At 36.5% G+C, this 7,068-nt stretch overlaps 1 pseudogene; it reads right to left on the minus strand.

The window, feature by feature from the left end:
• Positions 1-4,520: 4,520 nt before the first annotated feature.
• LOC140511246 (olfactory receptor 4F3/4F16/4F29-like) lies at positions 4,521-5,462 on the minus strand (annotated as a pseudogene).
• Positions 5,463-7,068: the final 1,606 nt, after the last annotated feature.

Consider the following 7,068-nt stretch of genomic DNA (forward strand, 5'->3'; position numbering starts at 1 on the left):
TGCCTTGTTTCCTTCATTCTCTTCTCTGTTCTAAACTTTTATTCTTTGATTCATGAGCCTTGTACTTATTTGGTTCTTTTATCTTTGTTTTCTGAGTGGAATTAAAGCTTGTAAAGTATTTGTTTCTAAACAATTTCTTTGCTATTGCATTGTAGCTATTGCTCCTTCTCAAATCCTGCAGGAGACTAATAACGTAGAAATATTGTTCTATAATAGAAATTCCCCTGTGCCTTTGATTGTGCAGGCCATTTCTGCATACTGTCTTCCTATCATAATTTTGTTTCCCATTTGCCACACGATTTTTTCTCTGGGCCTTCTCCCTTTTCTGCATTCTCATTGCAGGATGCCACCCATGAGACTTCAAGGTAGTGGTATCTCTGAGCAGTACAACCTTGCAAATTTTAACCATTGTCAGATCTCTGAATTACTAATTAATTTATGAAATTATGAAATGAAATAGGAATTCTGGTTCTTTCGATAGTCTCTGGAAATCATCATGATGACAGTGGGAAGAGAGGCTGCAATTACACTTTCTTCTATACCTACTATTCTTTTTTTAAAAATAATATTTTTCCCAATTATATTTAAAATTTTTTATCATTTAAAAAATTGTGTTTTAAATTTTCTTCCTTTTTCCTTTATCTTCTCATGTAGATGGCAAACAATTTGATATGTTTTACATAGCAGGACAAAAAAACCACCAAGAAATATAAAGTTAAAAAAAAAGATTACTTTGATCAGCATTCAGACTCCATCAGTTCTTTCTCTAGAGATGGATAGCATTTTTTTCATCATAAGTATTTTGGAATTGTCCTGGATCATTGTATTCCCAAGAATAACTAAGTCATTTGCAGTTGACCATTGTACAACATTGTTATTAATTATGTACAGTATTCTCCTGGTTCTGCTCACTTCACTCTGCATCAGTTCATGTAAGTCTTCCTAGTTGTTCTGAGATCTGTCTGTTCATCATTTCTTATGGAACAATAGTATTCCATTACATTCATATACCACACCTTGTTCAGCCGTTCCCCAATTGATGAGCATCCCTTCAATTTCTAATTCTTTGAAACCAAAAAAGAGCTGCTATAAATGGTATTGTACATATAGGTCTTTTTTTTGTTTTTCATGTCATTGAGATACAGACTTAGTAGTAGTATTGCTGGTTTATAGTATATGCATACTTTTATAGCCATTTGGACATAGTTCCAAATTACTCTCCAAAATGGTTGAATCAGCTTACAACTCTACCAGCAGTGCATTAGTGTCTTAATTTTCCCACACCACCCCAACCTTTCTAATTTTCCTTTTCTGCCATATCAGCCAATCTGATAGGTGTGAGGACATACCTCAGAATTATTTTAATTTATATGTTTCTAATTTATAGTGATTTTGTAATTTTGTGACTATAGATGGCTTCAATTTCTTCACCTGAAAACTGTTCCTGTTCTTTGACCACTTATCAATTGGGGAATGGTTCTTATTTTTATAAATTTGATTCTGTTCTCTATATATTTGAAAAATGAGACCTTTAGCAGAGAAACTTGCTGTAAAATTTTACTTACAGTTGTGATTGCTAACTACACATTTCCCTCCATCCTGTTCTCCCTCCTCCCCATATTTATCCTATTCTCCCTCTCCTTTTACCCTGTCCATCCTCAAAAGTGTTTTGCTTCTGACTACTGTCTTTCCCAATCTACCCTTCCTTCTACATCTGCCTACCCCTCCTTTCTTATCCCCTCTGTTCCAACTTTCCTGTTGGGCATGCTACATTTCTATACACAACTAAATGTTTATGTTATTCCCTCTGTGAGCCAATACTAATGAGAGTAAGGTTCAAATGTTCCCCTCCCTAACTTCCCCTACTTCACTTTCTACTGTAAAAGCTCTTTTGTGCCTCTTTTATATTAATTTACCCCATTCTCCCTCTCCCTTTCCCCTTCTCTCATTGTACTCCTCTTTCTTCCCCCTTAATGCAATTTTTTAGATATTATCCCATAATAGTCAACTCATACCTGTGCCTTCTATCTGTATGTACTCCTTATAAATGCCCTAATAATGATAAAATTCTTAGTAGTTACAAGTATCATTTTCCTGTGTAGAAATGTAAACAATTTAACCTTATTGAATCCCTTATGATTTTTCTTTCTGTTTACATTTTTATGCTTCTCTTAATTCTTGCATTTGAAAATCACATTTTTTTTTTATCAGGAATGCTTCAGAGAATTTTTTATCAGGTCTTATCAGGAATGCTTCAGAGTACTCTATTTCTTTGAATATTCCTTTTTCCATTGAAAGATTATACTCAAATTTTCTGAATAGGTGATTCTTGGTTGTAATCCTAGTTTTTTTGCCCTCATGTCATATTTGTCATAATCTAAGCACTTTTTGATCCTTTAATATAAAAGCTGCTAAATTTTGTGTTAGCCTGACTGTGGTTTCACTATATCTGATTTTTTTCTTTCCTGACTGCTTCCAATATTTTCTCCTTGATGTGGAAGCTTTGGAGTTTAGCTGTAACAACCCTGGAAGTTTTCATTTTGGGATCTCTTTCAGGAGTGATAGGTGAATTCTTTCCATTTATATTTTTTTATTTAACTATCTGGTTTTAGAATAGTGTTCCTTGATAATTTCTTGAAAGATGATGTCTACACTCTTTTTTTAATCATGGCTTTTAGGTAACCCAATAGTTCTCTAATTAGCTCTCCTGAATCTATTTTTCAGGTTAGTTTTTTTTCCAATAAGATAGTTCACATTTTCTTCTCTTTTTTTATCTTTTGATTTTTAAAAAATTTTTCTTGATGTTTCATGAAGATTAATGACAAATTTCCACTTACTTAATTCTAATTTTTTTTACTTTTAAATGAATTTATTTTTATTAATCATAATAACATTTACATATATTTGAAAATATGAATACATTTATGTGCATAACATCATTCAGTCTACAGAAAATATGGTTCCCAATATCTCATATTATCAAACAGGATATTATTGGAGCTACATAAAAATCAAAATGAAATTCTCAGCACATAGGTTTTCAAATCACTTTGCAATAATTACCAGGCCCATAATGATCCCTGGCCCACAGGTTGGGAATTACTGTTTTAAATAAAGAACAAACCAAGAAAAAGCACTGAATAAAGACAACAAAAAATGCAGATATTATAATAGGGAGTAATATTTGTGCAGAAAACTTGTGTGAAATTATACAGCAAATGACTTAAATAAAAAATTCAGGTACAGAATCCAAAAAATTGCTCATGTGTCCTTGAGAGTATCTTCCAAATAACAGTTTTTATAGGAAAAGGAAATGGAAGCATCAGTATGGTACAGCAAGAGAGAATCAGCCTTAGACACAAAAAATCCTAGCTTCAAGTTCCATCACTAGTATTTACTGATTGTGTGGCCCAGGATAAGTCACTTAACCTCTCAATGCTCTGCTGTCCAAGTGCCAGAGAAGGTATCAAATTGCTTTACTAGGGGGAGTTCCCTGAAATAATTCCTTAGTCCAATGAATTCAGATTCAATCTCTATTCCAATTCTATTCCAACTTTTTAAAAAGGTGTTAAAGGCAACAAGTTACAATGGAAAGAGCCCTGGATCTGGAGCCAAAAGACTTAAGTTCATATCCAACTTAGTACCTACGTAAACTTGGACAAATCATTTAATCTTCTTTCCCCTCAGATTCCTTACCTGTAGAAATGAGGTGGCTTGGCTAGAGGGTCTCTTAAGTCCATTCTGGCTCTTTGGTCTTAATGATCTGATGAACCTAAGGGAATTACCATATGTGATAACAGCTATCAGGACAGACTTGAATAATACCCAGGAAGGATATTATGGTCTCCTTCTGAATCTATCTAACTATTTAGAGCAGAAAAAGAACATAGAGCAATCAAGTCCACCTCCATTTTGGAGCTGAGAGACGTGAAGGTGAATGAAGTTAAGGACTTGACCTTCATCACTCAGCTATTAAGTGTTTAAGGTAAGATTAAATTCTTGGCTATGGGAAAGTGCATTAATAATTGAGCATGTCTCCCACTCTGATCACAGACATCCCTTCTGTTCCCATTCCATCTGTTCTCAATGGATGAAGAAAACTTAATAGAATTTATGCCATTTTTTGATTGATTAAAAATGATGACAAAAAACTGTGAGTAATTATTCCATAGTTTTGCATAATTTTCAGGTAATATACCTTGTTTTTGCTCATTCTATGGTCTTAATGATCCAGTGAACCAAAGTGGCTTACCATATGTGACAACAGCCATCAGGACAATCTAGCTTCATTACAGTGTCAGACTCAGGTCTTGTTGACTTCAAGCCAAGTTCTTTATACACTGTACAAATTTGCCTTCTCAATGGAGTAGAGATTCTTAGGAATAACTTCCTAATTATGAACAAGAATCTTGTGGAAAGACCTTATTACATCAGAGTGTTTAAACGGTAACTAAAATGACTTCTAACATCTTCAATTATATTTGTGAGTCCAATGTGTTTGACAACCTCAAACTATGCATTTAAGAAAAGTTTCTGGAATTCATGATGTTATTGAAAAGCATCCCATTGCCACCTTAATCACTTTATTTCTGAATGTATAGATGACAGGATTCATACAAGGGGTGATAAGTGCATCAAAGATGGCAAGAAACTTATCTACTGGCAATGTGGGGAATGGTCATACATAGACAATGATGCATGGACCAAAGAAAAAGATCACTACTGTGATGTGAGCTGACAGTGTGGAGAGGGGTTTGGATGAACCACTTGAAGAGTGTTTATAAACAGTGAAAAAGATGAAAATGTAAGAAGCACTCAATATGAAGAAAGTGCCCATGGAGATGAAGTCACTGTTAGCAGTGACCAAGAACGCCAGTCTATAAGTATCCATGCAAACAAGTTTAAGGTAAGATTAAATCCCAGGGAAATCACAATAAAAACTATCTACTTTATTAGGAGCACAGAAATGTAAATTTACTACAAAAGCCAATTGCATCATAGAATGTATAAAATCAATAATTCAAGACACCATCAAAACTAAGATGCACCTTCTCAGGTTTGCAATGGTAGGTAGTGAAGAGGTTTACATATTGCAATGTATTGATCAAGTTCCATAACTATAAGGAGCACCACCTCAGTACCCCTAATAATATGAATAAAGAACATCTTGGGAATGTGGCCATTCTGAGGGATGACTGCACTTTCAGAAGATATCAGAAATCATCTTAGGGGTTGCAATACTTGCAAATACATATGTTGAAGAAAGAGGGGTTAACGAGCAGAACGTACATGGGTGAGTGTAATTCAGCACCAGTGATAACTGTCAGTACAATGAGAAGGTTTCCTAGCATACTTGCCACATAAATCATTGAACATAGAAACAGAAAAACTTGCATCTTTTGAGAATTTGTCAGTCCCAACAAAAGAAACTCACACACTGCAGATTCATTTGATCCATCCATTAACTCAGTTTTCAGGGTAGATTCTGGAATTTACCTGAAGAAAATAGAAGAAAATGCAATTATTGGTATCAAAAGCAGACAGCCTGAGTGGCTAAGGGGCTCAAACTTCAAAAATCCTATATTACTTTATCATTTTGTATGGCTAGATAATGATTCACAATCATAAGATCATAGATTTAAAACTGTAAGAGACCTTAGAGGTCACTGAGACTATATTCCTCATTTTACAAATGAGGAAACTGAGACTAAGAAAGCTTGAGTGACTTGAATTGATTCAAACTCAAGTCTTTCTCAAGTCCAAAACTTTATCTGCTGCATTGCCCAGCTTTTGTTTGTGGGTTGAGAGCTCCAGAAGCAGCAGCTGTTGCTGCTGCTGATTCCTCAATTATAATTTTTAAGAAATTGTTTTCATTGGTGAGCTTGTGTCCCTCTTTTTCCATTTGACCAATTATGCTTCTTAAGGAATTATCCTGGGGGGCTGGAGCCAAGATAGGGGAGTAGAAAGATGCATACACTCTAGCACTTCCCCTATAGCCCACAAAATACCTGTAAAAAATGACTCTCAACAAATTCTAGAGCAGCAGCAGAAGCCATAGAATGACAGAGCGAAAGAGATTTCCAGCCAAAGGTAACCTGGAAGGCTGATAAGAAAGGTCTATCCCACAGGATGCTGAGTGGAACTGAGCCCAGCCCTGGCCACATGGCAAGGGGAGGAACAGGACAAGAACAGGCCTTAGGGGCAGAATCCTCAGCAGGGAGGGTCTCAGAGCCCTCACAAGCACCAAAGAAAGCTTCAAAGGTCAGTGTGGGAAGGCTCTCCCAGCTAGGCAAGAGGGAAACAGGGTCCCCCCAGCACTGGCCCCAGGCAATGGCAGAGTCCACAGCAGCAGCACCAGCACCAGCAGCAGCAGCAGCGGGTGGTGGGCGGCTTTGGTGGCCATGGAAGCAGTCTGGATTCATTGTCCAAGCAGTTCAGCTTAAAGCCTTTGGGGGAAATGAGTAGGGGATGTGAACCTCAGCCCTCAGTGGCAGCCCTGCCCCCGCCTAGAGACCCTGGGGGAATTGAGCTGCTGATCTGAATCTCAGTCCTGATCAGGGTTCTGGGGTGAGGAAGAGCACTAGGGCCCTCCTCTTGACAAAGGATTCAGAAGCCAAGTAAATGGCTGGGAAAATGCCCAAAAAAGGGGGAAAAAATCAGACTATAGAAGGTTACTTTCTTGGTGAACAGATATCTCTTCCCACCCTTTCAGATGAGGAAGAACAGTGCATACTTGTCAGAGGAAGTCAAGGCTTCTGCCTCCAGTACCTCCAAAATGAATATGAAATGGGCTCATGCCATAGAAGAGCTGGAAAAGTAAGTCAGCAGATTGCTTAAGGAGAACCAAAAAAAAAATGCTGAGGAAAAGAACATTTTTAAAAATAGGCTATCTCAATTGGAAAAAGAGGTTGAAAAAGCCAATGAGGAGAAGAAGGCTTTAAAAAGCAGAGTTAGCCAAATGAAAAGCAGGTTCAAAAGCTCATTGAACAAAATAGTTCTTTAAAAATGAGAGTGGAGTTTAGGAAAGCTAATGACTATACAATAAACCAAGAAGTTACAAAACAAAAC

The sequence above is a fragment of the Notamacropus eugenii genome, chromosome 6 (genome assembly GCF_028372415.1).
Source record: "Notamacropus eugenii isolate mMacEug1 chromosome 6, mMacEug1.pri_v2, whole genome shotgun sequence".
Lineage (NCBI taxonomy): Eukaryota > Metazoa > Chordata > Mammalia > Diprotodontia > Macropodidae > Notamacropus > Notamacropus eugenii.